The 21,871-nt window shown below is 44.7% G+C and overlaps 1 long non-coding RNA gene across 1 annotated transcript; it reads left to right on the top strand.

The window, feature by feature from the left end:
- The first annotated feature begins 1,636 nt into the window (after positions 1 to 1,636).
- Positions 1,637 to 20,646, top strand: LOC144035174 (uncharacterized). The gene is made up of 2 exons (XR_013288383.1): positions 1,637 to 1,724; positions 18,134 to 20,646. It is a non-coding gene; the product is annotated as an uncharacterized LOC144035174 (long non-coding RNA).
- The last annotated feature ends 1,225 nt before the right edge of the window (positions 20,647 to 21,871 follow it).

The following is a 21,871-nucleotide window of genomic DNA, read 5'->3' as shown; positions in this document are numbered from 1 at the left end:
AAAAAAAGTAATCTACCTTCCACAGAAAAAAATTCTAAATGTTGGAAAGAAAATGTTTACAGGTAGGAACTGGTTTACGACCACAATCTAGTTCAGCCCGCCGTAAGACATTTTGATAATTAGTTGGAGCAATGCTGTATGGTAGCTGGCTAAGCTTGTTTGAAGCCTGATTCCGGAGCAGGATTTCAAGTTTTGTCCCATATCTTCAGCTTTGCAGCATACAGGAGTAAACACAACGATTGGCAGCTCATCTGATTGCTAGATGAAATTCTGCCGTGTAAGAAATTTGGCTGGTCCAGACAGGGAATCTCATACCGTGGAAGCAGAGTTACGATGGAGTGACAGATAACGGAGATGTCTCTGTCATCTTCTTGAGTTAAACGCCTGCAACAGTTAAAATGCGCTATCACCATCTACAGGTGGAACTTTTACGTTCAATGAAAAAGCAATGCAAGCTTTGTAGCTGATTTACTCAGTGTGGTAGAAGTAACACTTAAATTGCAACAGTAGGATTTATGTTAACTTTCCTCCCTCACTTCCTGATTACAGCCACTTTGGTTGATGGTGTTATTATTATATTATTACTTATTTCAGGCCTAGAGAAAACAGGTGATTTTTCTCAAAGGACACACTGTATTGTAGCTTAGCAAATGGCAAAACACTGTACATAAGAGAAACCGGAGCGGGAACAGCATGGATGGCAGAGCTGTAAACAAGGTGATAAAATCAAACAAAAAAGTGCTATAGTGGCGGCCGTGGCTCAGGGTGTAGAGACGGTCGTTCAGTAACCATCAGTTACATCAGTAACCATTTCCGCTTCCGGTCACGTTGGCGCAGCACGTCTGCGACACGGCTCCGTGGAAAGCTGCAGTTCTTCTAACCTTTTCCTTATTTAACTTTTAATTTTTAACTTTTTTAAATTATGAGCCACTTGCTCAATCTGTCCGTGAATCCTACCGCGAGTTACAGCACACGTCGGGGCTCCGAATGGAGCCTAATCTACAACAACAACTCATGGCGTGTGTAAACAAAAGAACAAAGGAACGACATGGCTTTGTTGTCCTACATTAGAGACGCGCTCTGGGCCCTCCGCTCAACAGGCGACACACCACCCCCCGACCTGCCGGAGGAGATTCGGCGAGCAGACCCGGGGAAACGCCGCCGGAGGAGAGGACAACGAGGTAGAGCACGTCAAAGGCTCCGGAGGAGAGGATGCAGACCAGCGCTGCCGTCCTTGCTGCTCGGCAACGTGAGGTCCTTAAAGAGCAAGCTGGATAAGCTGAGGAGCCTCACCTCAGCCTGCCGCGAGCACCGGGACGCCTGCGCCAAGGTGTTCATGGAGACATGGCTCCACAGCGACATCCCAGACTCTTTGTGTGAGATCGAGGGAATTCTCACTCATTCGCGCCGACAGGACTGAGGCGTCGGGAAAAAGCAGAGGTGGAGGCGTCTGTATTTACATTAACGACAACTGGTGTCGGAATTACGCGGTGCGGCAGATCACCTGCACCCCCGACGTGGAGCTTCTCTGCTTGAGTCTGAGGCCGGGTTACCTGCCAAGGGAGTTTGGAAACATTTTCCTCTGCGCCGTGTACGTTCCGCCCAGCGGGAACGCCGCCAGCGCCGCCGCCTTCATCTCCGATTGCGTTCAACAACAACTGCGACGGTGCCCGGAGGCCCCCGGTTTTCATGACAAATGCTTTGGGAACGTGAAGAACGCATATGTGAGTAGAGCCCCCCCCTCTCCAACTCAGACCACAACACAATTCACCTCATCCCAACCTACAAAACAGCTCTCAAACGCAGCAAACCACAAAGAAAGACTGTTAAAATCTGGTCTCAAGACAGCATTGAGACCCTTAAAGTATGTTTCCTATGCACGGAGTGGAATACCTTTCATGGGCTGGATGTGGATACTGCTGCTGTGACTGTGACTGTAACTGACTATATTCAATTCTGTGTGGACAATATCATACCAACAAAGGAAATAGCTGTTTACCCCGACAACAAACCGTACATTACTAAGGAGGTTAAAGACTGTATTAACCGCAAAAAAAGGGCATTTAAGAACCAGGACAGAGCCCAGCTCAAACTGGTTCAAAAATAACTCAAACACATGCTTAAAGAAGCAAAAAGGAAGCACAAAGAGACTATAGAACAACACTTTGCTGCTAACAACTCCAAGGAAATGTGGGACAACATGAGGAGGATCACCAACTTGACTCCTGCTCAAAAAGGTCTCAGCACCCTAAATGACTTCCAGAAGGCAAGGGAGCTGAATGACTTTTATTTAAGATTCGAAACCCAGGACTTCTCCTCTGAATGTGGGGAGGTCCTGAGGTCCATTTCAGTGAATGAGCAGGACTCAAGGCTGGTGATTCATCCCCATGATGTCCAATCTGCTTTTAGGTCTGTCTGCACAAAAAAGGCCTCTCGGGGTGGTATCACTCCTTCCTGACACAGCGCACACAGCAAGTCAGGGTCAACAGCTCCCTCTCGGAACCCAGATTGATAAGCACAGGCGCCCCACAGGGCTGCGTCAGCTCCCTGGTCCTCTTCACGTTGTACACAAATGATTGTGTGACATCACACCCAGAGAACTTTATCATAAAGTTCTCTGATGACACAGCTATCGTCAGCTTGCTGCAGTCCGGCGGTAGCCCACTGGACTATTTCTCAGAAATAGAGAAATTTGTCCAGTGGTGTGACCAGAATCATCTTGTGCTCAATGTGGGGAAGACAGAGGAGGTGATATTTGATCCAAAAACTGTTGGTGACCACAGGCCAGTCGTCATTAAAAGCAATCACATCAGCCAGGTGGGTTCATACAGGTATCTGGGGGTCCACATTGACAACACACTCAGCTGGAGGGTACATGTTGGAAGTCTCTGCTCCAAACTCCAACAGTGTCTCTATTTCCTACGCAGACTTAGGGTCTATGGAGTGGAGCAGAGGATCATGCTGTTGTTCTACCGGGCTGCATTGGAAAGTATCATCAGATACGGCATTGCGACCTGGTACGGCAACCTGACTGTGCAGTCAAGGTCACAGATTGCCGGTCTGGTGCGGACTGCCATGAAGATCATGGGGGTCAGGAATCATCCTTCGCTACAGATGCTTTATGAGCGGTCCGTCACCAGACTGGCACAGAAAATTGTTACTGACTCGACTCACATTCTGCATCATGAGTGCCAGCTACTGCCTTCCGGCAGGAGATTCAGGGCCCCCAGAACCAGGCTGAACCGCTACAAGAACTCATTCCTGCCGACATCCATCAAACTGCTTAACAACCGACATTAACCCAGTGCAATAAGATATATGGTGCAATGCTGTGTGTGTGGAATATCGGAATATATGCAGCCGTGCTGTACATACTCATGTATATATATATATATATATATATATATATATATATATATATATATATATATATATATATATATATATATATATATATATAGTAGTGTGTGTGTGTATATGGGTGTGTGCAGTCCTCATGTATGTACTTCTCTACACATGTATACTTCTGTGAAGACTTCTGGGAAGTCTTCTACTTATTGCTGCACTTCTTATTTAATTTTAATTTTATCTCTTTCTATTCTGTTGTTTTCTCTTTACTGTAAACTGCAGCTGGACGGAGTCCAGGAAAAAGTTCCCCACGGGGAAAATAAAAGTATATCGTATCGTATCGTATCGTATAACGCAAAGATCGGCTGTTCAATCCCTGCTCTCCCCAAGTCATGTGTCATTGTGTTCTTGGGCAAGGCACTTCACACACATTGCCTCCAGTGCTAATCACACTGGTGTATGTAAGTGAATGTGTGAATGTTTGTTGGTGGTTGGAGGGGCCGTAGGTGCACACTGGCAGCCAAGTTTCCAACAGCCTCCCCCAGGGCAGCTGTGGCTACTTAAGTAGCTTACTGCCACCACACTGTGAATGTGTGAGTGCATGAATAATGTATCCATTCCATTGTAAAGTGTCTATGAGTGTCTAGAAAAGCGCTATATAAATCCGATGCATTATTATTATTATAGGTTGTAAATTGTCAACTACCTTCATCTTACCTTGCTAGCTGGTGCCAGTAAGTATCTGTTGGACTCATCACCTTTGCACAGTCTGACCTGGCTGCATTTGCGGCATGATGGCACTGAGCTGATTAGGAAAGGAATGACTACAGCTTCTTGACTGCGAGCGACCAGCGCCCCTACCTGCGTTTCTGAAACAACCACCTGCATTCTTCTTTTTGATTGCCTCCACCACGCGCCCACCTTTGTTCCTTGCCACCTTCTTCCCGCTCTGCATCAATCTCGCCTCTTATCTTAGCCTCACTCTGCTCACTATATGTTTCTATCACTCTCCCTTTGTGTATGTTCTGCATCACTTTCGGCTTGTCCATATCCACGAGTTATCTCCATCTCTCTTGCTGCCTGACATTCCCGCTCGGTGCTTTGCCTTTCTCCCATTCTGCTTCTGGGTGGTAGAATGACTTTTACTTTGTGCGAAAACGAGAGAGTCTGAGACGGCAGGGGAGGGTATGAAGGGTCGAAATTTATGGCAACAACGGGAAACAATGTTTGCCATCCTTGATTGGCTAAACAGTTAAACACGCTGCTCTTATGGTATTTATTTACGTTGCCTATTACAGTTGGAAAACATTTGATGAGCCTGCAGGAGTTTAGGACTAAATACCTTGTTTCTAAACTGCTGTATTTGATGAGATTAGATTAAACACTAATGATCCCTGCGGGGTAGATTGGATCCTTATCACAGAAGCAAAATATACGGCACGGATAGGAATTAAAGAGCTCAGCAAACGGGGGGCATGAAATATGCAGCCGGAAAATGCCACCCAGCGACACTGTTGTTTGTGTAAAAGCCTCACACAAAAGAATATGATTGCACAAAGAGACGGAAATAATAGATCAGCCCCTCCAACTCCACTAAAATGCATGCTTTCTTTAACTGTTGGGGTTCATCCCAAGATTTTCCAATGACCTACTGTACCAAAACCACTTTTGTACCAACAGCATTTGACTTTGTTTCATTGTCCAAAAAGACTGAGCTGACTGTTTTTCCTGCCAATAAGCCACACTGATGAGAACCTCATCCCAGGAGTCCGAGGAGTCAGGGTATTAGGTCCTCTTTCAAAGTCTTTGTCATTTCTCCATAAAGTCAGATAACTTTTATAATGAAGCAATCGAAACTAAAAGAAGAAGGTAAATAATCCTCTCACATCCCCTCCCACAAAAGCACACAAATGAATTTCCCTGCGGTTTCCAAGGGCTTTTCCATTCCCCCGACGCTTGGATTTAAAAAAAGGAACGTGACACAGTAGAGGACGGAGAGGAGGAAGGTCAGAGATGGATTGATGAGGTGGTCTTGGAGGGAGATAAAAATGGAAAAAAGCCAGGATGAAGGGGAGGTTGTAGGGGAAAAAAGGCCGAACATGGAGAACAAGAACAGCCCACAGAGTGACAGCTCAGTCTCTTGTGTCTTTGCCTGTGTGTTTGTGGACACAAATCAATTATTTGCCCGATCAGGCAAAGGCGTGGCAGTAACAAAACAGCTTCCTCCATCTGTGTGTGCCATCAGCCTGGTGGCAGCGGATGCAGCTAGTTGCAATATGTCAGCAATAATAAACGGCGAGGTAATGACACGTATTCAGGCATCTGACAGACCCCAACAAACAGACACTGCTTTTTTGTCAGCGAGAGAGGGGTGGGAGGATGGTAGAGAAGTGTAGTTATTGGAGTGTGTCACTAGCTTAGCAATGAGGTCACACTCACCTTCCTGCCCACTGGCCTCAATTATACCCGTCGCCCTCTGCTGGCTGGAATCATCACGGTGCAGGTCACGGACATCTATTTCAGATTTAGACTCCATTTCAAGCTAAATCTGCTAAGTACACTTGATCCTCTTTCCCCAGGGAGCAGCTCTGGCCCGCTAGAATCAGGTTTACTCGCTAGTGAGCCGTATCCAAATGGCTAGCATTCGCTAGTTCCATTGTAACGCTACTTGCAATCAACATCTTGCAGCAAATAGTCAATTCAGAAGCAGTATAACATTCACGGTGAGCAGGCAGCATGTTGGAGCATTAGTTGAGGCATGCAAAAGGAGAGGTTCTGGGTTTGAGTCTCAAGCTAGGATTTAGTATGTATATTCTCTGATTACTGAAATGTGCTCCCAACATTCCAAAGACATGCCAGGTAGGCCAAACACTCTGCGACCAATCCTGGATATACCTGACCTTTCGCCCAAGTCATCTCATATGGACTCCGCTACACAAATAATAATAATAAGCGGTAGAAAATAGATGGATGACATTCATTTCCTCAACATATTTGTGACCAATCAGAGCGGCCTCTCAACATGTCGAACATCTGGCCAATCACAATGTGAAACAGAAGTCCACAAGGACAAGGCTGCTTCCCAAATGCGCCAGAGAGCCGCTGACTGATTCGAACCAAGGGCTGATACCGGAGACAAGAAGTAGAGCAGGGTTCACCAAATCCGGTCCTCGGGGTCCGGACTCCTGCAGGTTTTAGATGTTTCGCCCACTAGCACACTTGATTCATATAATCAGCTCATCAGCATGCCTGATAACGATCTTGAACTTTATTATCAGTTGTGTTGGTAGGCGGAAACATCTAAAACCTGCAGAACTCCGGACCTCAAGGACTGGAATTGGTGAACCCTGTTTCATTGGTGAACAGCCATCTCCTCTAACATCATGCTAATAATCTTTAGCACGAGGTGGAGAGTCTCTTCAGACTGCCGCATGACATGCAATCAAGGCAGTACAGTATTCAGATTATTGTGAGCGAGTCCTCAAAACACATCATCTAATAGAGAGTCTAATTGTGGCTAACTAGCCCCATTAAGGTTGGCAGATCAATGATGGACACAAGTAGCATCGCCATAGTTGAGCTGACTGCAGAATAAAATTTCATCCAATTAAATATTCCTTTCACGAGGGTTGCTGAATCCCCCAGAATGGAGCCCCAGCTAAGCTGTCCCCATCAGGCTGATATGAACTTAATAAGCGGCTTTAAATTTGTCTGCCAATCACGCTGCCTTGAGACCCTTTATCCTAGCCTGTACCGGTGCATACCTTAAGTTGACTACATCAAAAGGTAAAGGCAGCGGAGTGGGCTGATGCTCATTGGTATGAGCGTGGCAGGGGTCTGTTCAGCTGCATTAGGGGGCTGGCGAGTTCTTTAAGCGGCATGAGAGGGGGAAGGACGGAGCACAATGCGGATAAAGCGAAGAGATCAATGTCGATGAAGGTTCTGCACCACTGCATGAGAGGCTACCGGGATAACGTGAGCATTTGCATGTTAAGTGGAGCAGCAAAGGGCATGGAAAGAGAAACAGGAACTTTTTGTGGCATAATTGTCTTTCTAAATTAGAGCATCTTGGAAAACAAAAGGAAGCCGCTTGGGGAAGATGGCAGCTGTTCGGAGTCAAGAAACATAACAGAGAAGTCTGGATTGCCAAATTGAAATATAATAAACCAGCGTGTGGCGATGAAACAAGGACTATCCATCTTTTACTTAAATGATTATTGTTGGGAAGTCACCTTTAAAAGGATGGTGATTAGCCCATCAGGTAAAGTGTTTGGCTCAGTAGTTTACTCCTTTTGCAATGATAACTTCATCCAAACAATATCTTTAGTGATTTATCAGTCTTTCACATCTACTTTGGGGGATTTTTGCCACTCTTCCTTGCAAAATGCAGCCAATTGAGAGAGGATGGATGGGCGTCTAGCAAAAACTGCCCGCTTCAGGTCCCGCCACAGTAATTTGAAAGAATTCAAGTCAGGATTTTAACTGGGCACATCCAGAACATGAATCTTGTTGTTCTTCAGACATCCTTGGTTGTATTGCTGGAATGCTTTGGATTATTTTCATGTTGCATGATCCATTTTCTAACAGAATGTAACTTCACAAAGAACGGCTTCAGGTTATGATCCAGGATTTTTGCAATATTCCTCTGAATTCATGATTCCCTGGACTATGTGGAGTTGTCCAGGTCCTGAGGATGAAAAGCCAGCCCAGACCTTAACAGTCTCACCACCCTGCTTCACTGTAGAGAGAAGGTTCTTGTGCTGGTATGCAGTGTTGACTTTTCACCAAAAATGACTGTTTTAGTTGTGACCAAACAGTTAAATTTTGGACTCAACTGTCCACAGAAGGGACTTCCAAAAAACTTCAGGTTTTTCCAGGTACTCTCTGGCAAAGTTGAGATGGGCAGCTTTGATCTTTTTTTGTGAGCAGAGGCTTCTACCTAGCAAGCCTTCCATAAAAGCCTTGTCGATTGACTTCTTCTGATTGTTAAAACATGCACATGTGTCCCAGATGCAGCAAAAGAGGTCTGCAAATCCCTTGATGTGATGTTCGAGTTGGCTTTTTACCTGAATTATCATTTTTCTTGTGGTTCTTGATGATATTTTTAGAAGGTCGTCCACTTCTAGGCTGGATTGTAGTAATTTTCAGTGTTCTCTAGTTGCAGATGATTTGCTTCACAATGGAATGATGAAGCAATTTTTTTTAGATGACTTTATAGCTTTCCCCAGACAGATGTGCTGCCACTACCCAATTCCTGAGGTCCCCTGAGATTTCTCTTCCTCTCAGCATGACTGACCTGTATGGGTTCACCTGGGTAAGACTAAAGTGATGTGGTTTTGTCTGTTTGAGTCAGTGATGCACAATTTCTTCGCTAAACCTCTCACATTTCATTGGTCCATTTCAGTGGTTAGTTTAGCTACCAGTTTGTCGTACCTAATCCTACTTGACTGCTTGTTTTAAGCAATGCAGCTCAGGGTTCACTTGCTTTTGCACCTACATGAATTAACCAAAAACTCTTTTTAATTTAGTTTTGACTACACAATTGATTTAAAAAAAGAACAATGCATTGAAATGCTAAAGCTACACCTGTTATTTCATATAAAATGTAATGGTTCAGATTGAACAACAAAATCCGGTTGAAACAATTGGAAAATCCAAATTGCTCAAGAGGTTCACAAACTTTTGAGCAGCACTGTATGAGTCATGACACGCTCACAAGCACCCACACTCTAATTACTTTGTACTCTCTTTTTGTTTTGGATTAGGTCAAATTACTGTCAACAGCAGACACAACAAAGAAATGACTGCAACAACGGCAATTAGCGAAATTATTGACCAAACAGGCCATCTTGAATGTTTGCTGAGCACTGCTGGAAGGAAAACGACAAAAAGTTTTTTTTTCTTTTTTTGAACATTCATCTAAAATCACACACGCACACACTCAGGCACACACACACAGATGGTGACTGTACTCGCCACATGCTGTAACACCAAACGGAAATCACATGGATTGATTATGGCTGGCGTCTTTAAATCTCCGTGGCGGTAATAACCGTTTATCCGCCGAGTTGCATGTTGCTTCCCTCATCAGCTCAACTTCATTATTGGTGGCATCAATCTCGCTAATGCACTTTTTAAATTAATGGACGATGGCCCAGTGTTGTAAATTTGAGGGGTTGAATAAACACAAATTCAATACAAATCTACACCAGTACCAATTGCGAAATGAGTATGAGCATTCTGTGTCCTGAGTGTGTAGATTTTGGGTCATAGACCTTTATGTGGTGGTGGGGGGCCAATTATCGTCACTCACTTTGACACCCGACAGGACCATTGCGCTCACACATGTTAACTTTGTGTTAATGAGCACACTTCACAAGCGACGCGCTCGCCCACGCCTTTGCAACTTCTTGGATGGTACTGAGTATCCGCACGTACACGGAAAAAAACACTTTTAAAAGAGTCCAGAAAATAAGTCATTCACATTAAAATGTGTCTACCAGAGCAACAGGTGGTGCTATGAACCTTTATCCATCCATTTTCTTTATCACTTATGTCTCCTATTAGTCTTGCAGGTGGTTGCTGAGTGGCTTGGGACGACAGCCTGACTACACCCTGGACCGGACACCAAACCATAGCACTAACTCATAAACCTGAAGACAGTCATTTCCGGAAAAGGCACTATAAAAATTTAAAATCATTTAGCCAAAGGGGATATACACTATACATTTTTGAAAGGAATCTGAGCAACAAGATGAATTAACTTGGTGAAGGAGACTTTTACTTCAGTTTTAGAAAATGTTCACTCTGGGTGTAGTTTTAGTTGCTTAAATGCCAGAAACATGTTTACATGGACATGGTCTTGGTTTCCAGAGTCATGTCCTTTTCTCATGCAATGCCTTATTTGACAAGGGAAGAAGTCATTTCATGTTGAACAACAAATGAAAATGTACCTTTTAGTCTGCTAACAAACATGCATTCCGTTTAAGTTGTTCACATCATTTCACAATTACTTCAGGAATTACGTCACATCCAGTCCAGGGGCGGATTTAAGAAATTTGGGGCCCCAGGCAAAGGTAGGCATGTGGCCCTTTCAAATGAGAAGACAGATACATATATTTTAAATAGGGATCTTCAATGCTGCTTTTTTTTCCCAGACTGATACCGACAATCAACTGTTGAGTAGTCACAGATACCGAGACCACTAGTACATAAAAATTCCCTACCAAAAAAAGACAGATCATTTTAAAGGCAGACCTATACAGTAAATCCCAATATAGTAAGTACTTTTCCTTAAAATTGCATGACATCATTTTGTAACTCTCACAGCACATCCCTGTCTCATTCTGAAACAAACACGCACAACACAGTATAAGGCTTTTTATTCAGTTGTATTGTCAAGTGCTAATGTAGAAATTTGAGGATTTTGTCTGATCCGCTGTATCTCTGAGGCAAATACTGCACTCTCTACTACACTATTGTACAGTGCTCAGCATAAACGAGTACACCCCCTTTGAAAAATAACACTTTGAACAATATGTCAATGAACACAAAAACAATTTCCAAAATGACGGCAAGAATAAATTTATATAGCATCTGTTTGACTTATAACATGAAAATAAGATTAATAATAGAGAACATCTCTGGAGCAAAGTTCAAAAAGCCCAAATTTTAGACTACAGGCGTCTACAGGTGAGTATCATTATTCATTACACAGGTGTCAAGCAGACAGTTGATTATAAATGGGTGTTATTTAAAGAAAACGTTTAAAAATTTAAAGTGGGTGTACTCTTTTGCGCTGAGCACTGTACATTATGTTGCTTGTTACATATTTCAAAGCCTTCCTGCTCAGAGAAACCCCTCAAACGATTATTTTATGCTTAAAGAGGGTTGGGGGCGGTGCAAGAGACATACGATAAAAGAAGCCTTTTTCTCGCATTTTAGCGAAATGATCAAAAATATAATTAATGTGCGTAAATAAGTAAAAACTCTATTGGTCATTAGTGTATGAGGAATTTTATGGGGCCCTCTAGTAATGTGAGGCCCTAGGCAACTGCCTAGGTTTGCCTCCAGTCCTGACCATATTGTGAAGACTGGAGGTAGTAGATCAAGACTAACCACAAACGTTGGCATCATATCTACAGACCGATTATAGGCAGTAAACACGTAGTCCCACCTGGACCCAGTGCGGATACATTTACTATTCATAAATGGCCAATTCATTATTGTAATGGCTTGAAAGAATAACAGATGGACTCAGAGAGAAATTATGATGTTTTAGTGCAATAAAGAGAGCAGTGATGAGAGAAAGTCCTCAAGCACTAAGGGGAAGGTCAAGCTAATGCAGCCAGATGTTCAAAGGCGTCCCAGAAGGATCTTCCTGGTAGAAGTGCAGATGCAAAGATGGCAGCGGTAGGAAACACTCAAACTTCTTGTTTGTGTCAACTTCCTGCTATTTCCCCAGCGTCCCTCCAGACAAGAAAACACACACCTAAAGGGACCACGTCCTCCCCCCAAGGGCACCCAGCAAGTCAGTTCTGATTAAGCTTGCACAGTAGACATCTTCCGCAGCAGGAAAGAAACGACTTGTGCCCGGTAATAAATCGCTGCAGGCAGCCGGGCCCTTTGGAGTCACGGCCCGAACTACCCCTAAACAGATGCCGGCTGGTGGAGCCTGCCAGTCTGTGCACCTGCCTGCGTGCCAGCGCCATGATGAGCAATGGCACTGGTCCAGAGCGCGACGCTGCCACCCGCACAGGTGTAGTCATCGTTAAGGTCCTGGAGCGTGGGGTAAAAGTGATATTGATGGAGGTGTATCTGCAGTGGGCTGCTTCATTGAGCAAATATGAGAATGAATATGGCCTTTTATTGAGCATGTGTGTTTTGCTCGCGCACGACATCATCTCTTAATGGTGGTCACTGCGGGTTGAAAAGCGCCATCTGTTTGTCATTTTATTCCCGTTTAATCGTTGACTGTTTTACTACAATCCATGCAGTCTTTTAAATGTGTCCGCTCCAACTTGCTTGTCTGCTGCCAAGTCGGCAAAGTCAATTATGTTTCTTGTTTATTTGGAAGTTGGAAAATTGGCTGACCCTTTACCAAGCGAGCGACATGATCAGTTGCCAAAAAAAATCCCATGAGCAGTGATATTATATTGGCGCACACATCTTTTATTCCTCTTAATTCAGATGTGATTGCCAGGAAATTGAGTCGTGGTGCAGAAAATGAGTCTTTGAGGCAAAACAAGGTTGGAAATCGACTAAATGGTTTGTAAGGTGGCCAGGTTGCTCTCTGCAAACAAGCTTTTTCTTGGCATCTGCTATTGTCAAGTAAATCAATTGGGCAAAAAGCAGCTTCTTCTTTCTTGTGTTTAAATAATCCACATATCACATGTTGGGAGTGTTGGCAGCGTGTGCGTCCCTGTCGGCACCAACGACTCCCTTGCGTGAGCTGCTTGAGCCCACCGAGCAACTTTGCCTTAATCCGCCATACTAGTGTAGGAGACAGCATTATTGCTGCTGTGCATAAGAAGTACGACTTGCAGGCCGTCATTTTTTCTCTTCAAATAATTTACTTTAAAATCCTTCCCGGTCAGTTTGTCAGTTGATGCTTTTAAATAAATACATTAAATAAATACAATGAATAAAAGTGAAAAATGAAAATGGATATAAAAATGTAATACAAAAATTAAATACAACAAATAAATATAAATGGAAATAAAAACTATATATATATATATATTCAAAAAATAAAAATAGATGTCAAAATAAATATAGAAATTGAATTAAATATCAATCAAGAAATAAAAACGCTCTGTTATTCAAATGAGGGGGCAGTCCTGTCACCTGTGGTGACAGTGGACAAGATAGTCGTCCTTTGCTGGAGCTCTCCATGCAAGCTGGTGAGACTTCCTTGTTCGCCAATCCGCTCATTCGACCATTGAAAGACAGTTTGCAAAAGCGGACAGACATGTTAGGACCGCCCCATCATTTTAATCTGACACATTGTCTGCAGCATGATATAAATAATGTGAGAGTAGAGCGTTTTTATTTTTCGATTGATATTTAATTCTATTTATATGTTTATTTTTGTATTTATTTTAACATTTATTTTAATTTAAAAAAAATTAATTTCATTTTTTTTAATTCTTTTATTTATTTAGGGATATATTTTCTTGTTTTTGTTACTTTTTTAACAGTATTTTTTACGTCCATTTTTATTTTCACTTTTATTCATTTATTTAATTATTTAGTCATTTATTTATTTTTAATTTTGGCAGTTTTGTCCTCCATATACAGTAGTTCATACACCTCTTCCAAAGTCCAATTAAAGCATTCAGAAGCACATGTTCTTTTTCTCTATTGAAATTGGTCATGGATGGTAATGATGTGTTCACACGGCATGCACATTGGCACAATGATGCGTTGCCGCTCTTCCGCTCGGCATCTCCATCCCTTCATTAGCACTTGAACTTCAAGTCTTCGCTAGCCTCCGTCCAGCAGCAGCTGTTGACAGCGGCCCGCTGTGCTCCCTACCTCCTTTGAGCCTATAGCAGCCACTTGACAAGTTTGCTACAAGGTTCTGCGCGTTGACCTCATTAGCTTCTCTGAGTCACCTGGCGGCCATGCTCGCCACGTGCTTTGGCTCGGTACTACTTGCTGCAGATTGACTACTAATGAAGAAGCATTGCAGTGGGTGATGTGAATGCTGGGGGCGTATTTAGAGGGCAGGCCATTTCAAAAATAGGTAAATGGTTGAAGTCCTTTCTGAACTTATTTCTATCATATACATACTGTCAAGATGACAAACTTGATCAATGTGTCCTGGTCTTCATTTACTTGCACTTTATTCTTATTTACACTAAAACAGCCTTTGTTGTTACTAGTAAAGCAATGAATGGATGCAATTCCCTGAAAACAAATAAACCTTTTTGCAGTTAACATACGATTGCATCCTTCATATTCCCTGATCTATCTGTCTATTTGCAGTTGAACAAGCGCAGCGGTATATAGATCTTTTTCTTCCGGAGGGCTTGATAAATTACTGGTTGAAAAGTTGAAATGAGCAACTGCATTTGTTGTGTGAGATTTTCGGAGGCGAGAAGGATGAGCAACGGCAACGGAAACATGCCAGGCTGTTGTTTCGATTTTGCCCCGGGGCTGTCGGCGCAGGAAACTCATCTATGAGAATTTATGATGCTCTGTCTATACCCTCCTGCTGCAGAAGCCAAAAGGGCACGTCAACGCTTTAAAATGCTACTTACTTTTGCGCTTTTGCTCCCAATGCCTTCAGAATCACCTTGAACTGATTTTCTATTGTCAACTTTAAAACAAATCTGATATCAAGGTTCCAATTTTGAGAAGATGAGGTCTCATAGAAAAGCCCTGGTACACAACATCCTTGGCCAGGTACATTCTGATGTATTTTGTTTTTTTTCCCAGGAGACTTGGTCCATTGACTTCTACAGGGTGCCTCACACAAGTGTCATGCGGTACTTTGGACATCGCCACAATTTACCTGTCATCCATGATTGTCCCTATTTTGATTTTCCTGTTTCTCAAATCAAGTGTTATAATGTCTGTTTATGTTTTTCTGGAAATATGGACAAAAAACATTGACGATGCGTCGAAAACAACTATTGGGGGCACCTTGTACCTGTTCCAACTCAGCTACCATTCCTAACCGTGAAAAAATCTCTTTTGGATCAGTGAGGTACCTCTAGTACATACTGTTTGTAGATTGTGAAAAGCGAAATGCCTTCATTCCCTTTGTCAGGCATGAAAACAGGTCAGGGGTAAAAAAGGTGAGAAGCACTTGGACCAAAATTGTGCCCTTTAATATTTGTCGGGCACTGGTCAAAAAGGTTGGGGGCATGCGGTGGACGAAGGGATCATGGCATTTAAACATTTAAATGTTCAAACTTTTATGACGGCAAGAAAAACAGTTTTCAAAAATGAGAACATCTTTGCTACATTTATTGTGAGGGTCTGCTGGGAACATCTGGCCGAATCCCCTGTCAGAAAGAGTTTCAACGCCCATCTCCGGCAGAGCTTCTCCATTGTCCCGGGGGAGGCGGGGGACATTGAGTCCGAGTGGACCATGTTCCGCGCTTCCATTGTTGAGGCGGCCGATCGGAGCTGTGGCCGTAAGGTGGTTGGTGCCTGTCATGGCGGCAATCCTCGAACCCGCTGGTGTACACCAGCGGTAAGGGTTGCCGTCAAGCTGAAGAAGGAGTCCTATTGGGCCTTTTTGGCCTGTGGGACTCCGGAGGCTGCTGACAGGTACCGGCTGGCCAAGCGGAATGCGGCTTTGGCGGTCGCTGAGGCAAAAACTAGGACATGGGAGGAGTTCGGTGAGGCCATGGAAAACGACTTCCGGACGGCTTCGAGGAAATTCTGGTCCACCATCCGGCGTCTCAGGAGAGGAAAGCAGTGCGCCGTTAACACTGTGTATAGTGGAGATGGGGTGCTGTTGACCTCGACTCGGGACGTCGTGAATCGGTGGGGAGAGTACTTCGAAGACCTCCTCAATTCCACCGACACACCTTCCTTTGAGGAAGCAGGGTCTGGGGACTCTGAGGTGTGCTCCCCTATCTCTGGGGTCGAAGTCGCCGAGGTGGTTGGAATGCTTCTTGGTGGCAGGGCCTCGGGGGTGGATGAGATCCGCCCGGAGTTCCTTAAGGCTCTGGATGTTGTGGGGCTGTCGTGGTTGACACGTCTCTGCAGCATCGCGTGGACATCGGGGACAGTGCCTCTGGATTGGCAGACCGGGGTGGTGGTTCCCCTTTTTAAGAAGGGGGACCGGAGGGTGTGTTCCAACTTTAGAGGGATCACACTCCTCAGCCTGCCAGGTAAGGTCTATTCAGGGGTGCTGGAGAGGAGGGTCCGTCGGGAGGTCGAAACTCGGATTCAGGAGGAGCAGTGTGGTTTTCGTCCCGGCCGTGGAACAGTGGACCAGCTCTACACCCTCAGCAGGGTCCTCGAGGGTTCGTGGGAGTTCGCCCAACCAGTCCACATGTGCTTTGTGGACTTGGAGAAGGCGTTTGACCGTGTCCCTCGGGGAGTCCTGTGGGGGGTGCTTCGGGAGTATGGGGTACCGAGCCCCCTGATACGGGCTATTCGGTCCCTGTACGACCGATATCAGAGTTTGGTCCGCATTGCCGGCAGTAAGTCGAATTTGTTTCCTGTGAGGGTTGGACTCTGCCAAGGTTGCCCTTTGTCACCGATTCTGTTCATAACTTTTATGGCGTTGAGGAGGTCCGGTTTGGTGGCCTCAGCATTGCATCTCTACTTTTTGCAGATGATGTGGTGCTGTTGGCTTCTTCAAGCCGTGATCTCCAGCTCTCACTGGAGCGGTTCGCAGCCGAGTGTGAAGCGGTTGGGATGAGGATCAGCACCTTCAAATCCGAGAACATGGTCCTCAGTCGGAAAAGGGTGGAGTGCCCTCTCCGGGTCGGGGAGGAGATCCTGCCCCAAGTGGAGGAGTTCAAGTATCTTGGGGTCTTGTTCACGAGTGAGGGTAGGTTAGAGCGGGAGATCGACAGGCGGATCGGTGCAGCGTCTGCAGTGATGCGGACGCTGTATCGGTCCGTTGTAGTGAAGAAGGAGCTGAGCCGAAAGGCAAAGCTCTCGATTTACCGGTCGATCTACGTTCCTGCCCTCACCTATGGTCACGAGCTGTGGGTCGTGACCGAAAGAACAAGATCCCGGATACAAGCAGCCGAAATGAGTTTCCTCCCCAGGGTAGCCGGGCTCTCCCTTAGAGATAGGGTGAGAAGCTCGGTCATCCGGGAGGGACTCAGCGTCGAGCCGCTACTCCTCCACGTTGAGAGGAACCAGTTGAGGTGGCTCGGGCATCTGGTTCGGATGCCCCCTGGACGCCTCCTTGGGGAGGTGTTCCGGGCATGTCCTACCGGAACGGACATGAACGACAATGAAGACAATAATTGGAACTCGGGAACAAACTCATTTTAATGTATGTATCCGACGTGGTACATAATGTTTACTAGTGCTAAATGTTGGCCACAAGATTTCGCTATCCATGAAATTATAAATATGGTATGAGTACGTGGTAAGTATTGTTCTAAAATTCTATATTATATTTAACGATGGTAAAGCCACACACCTTACAACTGAACATGATTCGCATTGGTGGTTGAAGACAGACACCTGCTGTGGTGGCTAGTTGATGGCGCCAACATCCCAGCTGCCACTCGGTCTCAGCATCAAGAAGTCCACGCACCAGGTGGGGCACCACGCTCAACCAAAGCATGCTAGGAACCGCAAAATTTCACTCTCGTTTGGCTTGTTAGCGCCGGCAGTCAAATCTCGTTTGCTTCCACCCATACCCGGAAATGTAGTGTGACTAAAAACCACTGATGAAAACCAGAGCGAGTAGGTGACGTTACTACACTGCGTTAAAACGTGCCATAGAAAATGACCAACACATCTACTCCCGCACAGTAACAACTTAGGACGTGCTTTGGAACATCTCACCGATTGATTTATTGTGAATCGGTGCCGTCTTCGATACCCATCCCCCCAGTTCAGTGATATACAGGTTGACTCTCTGGTAACCCCCCCAAAAAAAAAATATCATCGGATCTGCACGAGTGAGTCACATAGGTGATCTATTTTGGATTCAAAACGGTGAATTTCGCCGAATGTGAGGGATTTTCATGCCTGTTTTGTAATACATTATAATACAGGTCTCCCACAATCCCCAACAGTCTCTGGCCTCCACTTTGGTCCAACCATATTTTTTCTCTTCTTTTTCTATTTAAAGGTTATCTGCATCCATCCTGTCAGTCTGGGGCCTTTTGAAGTTGGCGGGCAGACCACCGCAGGTGTGAGAGCGTCCGATAAGCGAACGCAGGCGAGCAGATGAGGGGGAGGCGCACAGATATGGCGGTCCATTGCGGCACCATGAGTGGGCCTCATTCATAAGATTGTTCAGGGATGGTGGGCTCTTGGGATAAAGAGACAAAAAGGCTGCTTTGCATGGCCTTTCCTGTCCATGCCAAGCAATGCAAGCATTCTGGCATAAAACGACTTCTGAAGGACGCAGGAACATGTATTTCATGTCTTCATACTGCTTTTCTGAGTGATTGGAACATGGCAGCCAATTCCTGGACTAACGAGCTCGCTTTCACTGGGCCTCCATTAATAACTAATAGGTGGAACATTAGAGGGGAAAACGGCATCTCCTTACTCAGCAGAGGAGACGAGATGGCATGAGTCACCTCTCCCTGGGAGAATCATTTGCGCGCAACCACTGTTAATTCCAGCAGCACCGACACTGCGCTCATCCATGCAGCTTGCCGAGCATACGCCGCAGCAATACATGTTTACAAAAGGCTTGTACTCATAGTATGTTCATTTTTTGATCGACATACTGTAAGATGATGACATACTAGCAGATTCAAGCACACATGTAAAGACATGCAGAACATGAATAATGAATCATCCTCACATCCTGTACTGCAGGCAAAGTAATAAGAAGCTTTCCTATGCTATTGTGACACAATTGTGACTAAGGGACAAATCCACTAAGAATGCGCTCCGTCCCCTAATAGCGGTAAAAATTGATCCACATCTGCACCCGCAGCTTACTGTACGCCTTGTTAACGTCTTATTCACTAAGTGTTGGAGCCACATTGCTTTATTTGAGATGGGGTTCAGTTTCATTGCTCCTGAAATCACCGACATGCAAAAATTAATTCCTTTTGGTACATTTACACGGTACACACAATAAAACACAACCGGTCTTACACATGCATTTGGCTACTGTAACATGGTTGTAACAAGGCATACATGAGAAACTGATTTTTATTCAAAATATTATTTTTTCAATGATGTGCAAAATAACAGTTAACAGAAAACACCAGTAACTCCAACCTCCATCTCCTAATAATATTTCCCTCATTCCCTCACATCTAAATTAAAACCTCAATTTAAATTACTTTAGAACGTAAATGAAGAACATAAAAGGCACATTAAAATGGAAGATATTGTAAACATGGACTTAAAAAAAAGGATTTAAATAAGTAACAGAATTTAACAAAAATAAGTCCAAATAACTCTTACATTGTGCACATGTAAATTAAATTTATTTTCAAGATAAAGTAAACATTGACTTATTTTAAATTATTTTATTTCTTTTATTTCTTTTTTCTGGAGAGCTCAGTATTGTTCATTCAGTAATTTTACCGGTTTGACATGTTGCTCTCCTTTATTTTATAAAAAAAAAAAAAAAACTTATATATATTTTTTGTATGTGGGTGAGTATGTGTATGTGCGTGTGTGCGTGCGTGCGAGTGTGTGTGTATTCATTAGTTCACCTAAAACCTATTAAAAGATCCCATACCGTTCACCTAAACCGAACACTTCCAGCCAGAGTCGTGAGGCCGTCAGGAGACCCGAGGAAGGACCAAAGAAAAGAAAGGAAAGTGAAATCCAGCACCGACCAGACACCACCCACCAGGCCACCAACCAGAGTCCTTCACCAACCCCAGAGACATCTAAATTCCAACAAATCAGGGAGACCTCAAGAGACCAAAGGAGAGACTGAGGAAAGGAAGGAAGGACAGACGAAGCAGAGTGAGATCCACAGACACCAGCCTCCACCGATTCAATGACCTGAGGAAGAAGCAGATTGTGACTGAATTTCGATAGATGCTGGTGTGGTGGATCTGGCATGCATGAAATTCTCCACCAAAGAGGGGAGCCGTCGACCCCTGCCAGGACAGAGCAAGCGCAACACCTCAGGGCCCCCCAGGCCGCGACAACGCCAAAGGACGACCCTCCGGCCCCGCAGGGACCACTGGCCGGAGAGCAAGCCCAGGAGCAGGAGCGGCCCCCACCCCAATGCGGCCCGCGCCCCCAACCCAATGCAGCAGGACGGGGCACTGCAGGCCCGCCAGGCACCCCACCGGTCCACAGCCCCCGCCCCTCTTCGGCGCCGGTGCCTGGTGCAGAGGGAAATGATATCCCCATGATCCGATCCACCCGCCTTCCAGGCATGTCAGTGAGTGTATGTGGTGCATTAAAAAATTAATTCGGGGTGGGGGGGGGGGGGCCCACACGGGACCGCAGCACTGCTCTATACTGCGGTCTGCCCCAACCCATGGCGCCCCCCCTCCCCCCACACACACACAGTTGTGTTGTTTTAAATTATAATGAAATAAATAAGTAGCCTAACATAAATTAACATAAATAAGTCCAAATGTGCACATTGACATGGAAGATCTTCTGAACCTGCCCATCAAAATAAAATGAAATAAAACAGATTCACACACATTCATTCAACTCCTTTTTGTGTATGGGGGAAAATAATCTGGTAAATTTTCCGTTGCATTTTCCTTTTCTATCCCATCAGTTCAACAAATTGTTCATTACCTCTCTCGTTTTCTTCTTCTTCCAGAAACAAAACACGTTGTGCATTCGAACCAATCAGAGATCAGCAACTATCCATGCTGATCACATGTCAATCTGTTAGCCAATTGAGCTTGGTGGTTCGCTGTGCACGCATGCAAGCGCACATCGGACGTAATTCGTTATACACGGAGACAGAGCCGGCGGACAGAACTTCGTGGAATAGGAATAAATAAATAATAAATATTGGTGGTAACTGATTACGCTACACAAGGACATTGAAACGAATCAGAAGCACTTTATTAGACTTGTTATTGTTCACACTTGTGTATGTATATCTGTCGTTAGTATATGCCGGTGTGGCAACCTTTTTTGACAGTTGCGTTGCCATCATATTTTCGGAACAAAAGCATCGTTCCGAATAGTTCCGGTCCCAAAAATTTTACCGGAAATGCGTTCTGGACAGTTCCGGCCCATTTTCACCCCTGCCGTTTAGGCCGTTCATCCACACGATGGCACAGTTTCGGAGCTTGAAACCGATCACTTATGAAACCGGGCTCCAGAGTGGAAAGATTTCAAAACGCTCCCCATACGCTTCTGTCCGGACACCATATGCGGGATACTCCGGCAGTGATGACGTAATGGTCGCAGCTTGATGAAGACACATTGTCGCAGTTTGATGACGTATCGTAGTCATTTTGCACAGCCTCCTCTTAAGCTTGCTTATGCTTTTGCAGCAAAATATTTTGCTTCATTATTCCCACGTTTAACAACCAGTGTTGTACTTGAATCACCCGCCATTATCACTTCTCCTGTGTTCATTTTTTTCATCTTGTTTTGATACATGCAAAGCCATGTTTGTTCTGGAGATTGCAATAAAATTAGGAAAAAAGTGTTTGTCTTCTTTGCTGGCGCTTCTTCTACGCTTTACGTTAACTCCCCGTGGCTGCGCTACAGCGCCACTCCAGATTTGGCATATACATTACAGCCGTTAAACGTCCTCAGCGTCTTCTTTTGGACATACGTAAGTCTTGAGATACTTCTGTGTGTACGAGATTTGTTTGAGAAACGAAGCCGGCTTTGCTTCCGTCTGCACGGGGCCTAGGGCTGCTTGATTATGAAGAAAATATTAATCACGCGTATTTTTGGT

The sequence above is a fragment of the Vanacampus margaritifer genome, chromosome 15, assembly GCF_051991255.1.
Source record: "Vanacampus margaritifer isolate UIUO_Vmar chromosome 15, RoL_Vmar_1.0, whole genome shotgun sequence".
NCBI lineage: Eukaryota > Metazoa > Chordata > Actinopteri > Syngnathiformes > Syngnathidae > Vanacampus > Vanacampus margaritifer.
The sequence above is the reverse complement of the archived record's forward strand: the minus strand, read 5'-3'. Positions and strand labels throughout refer to the sequence as shown.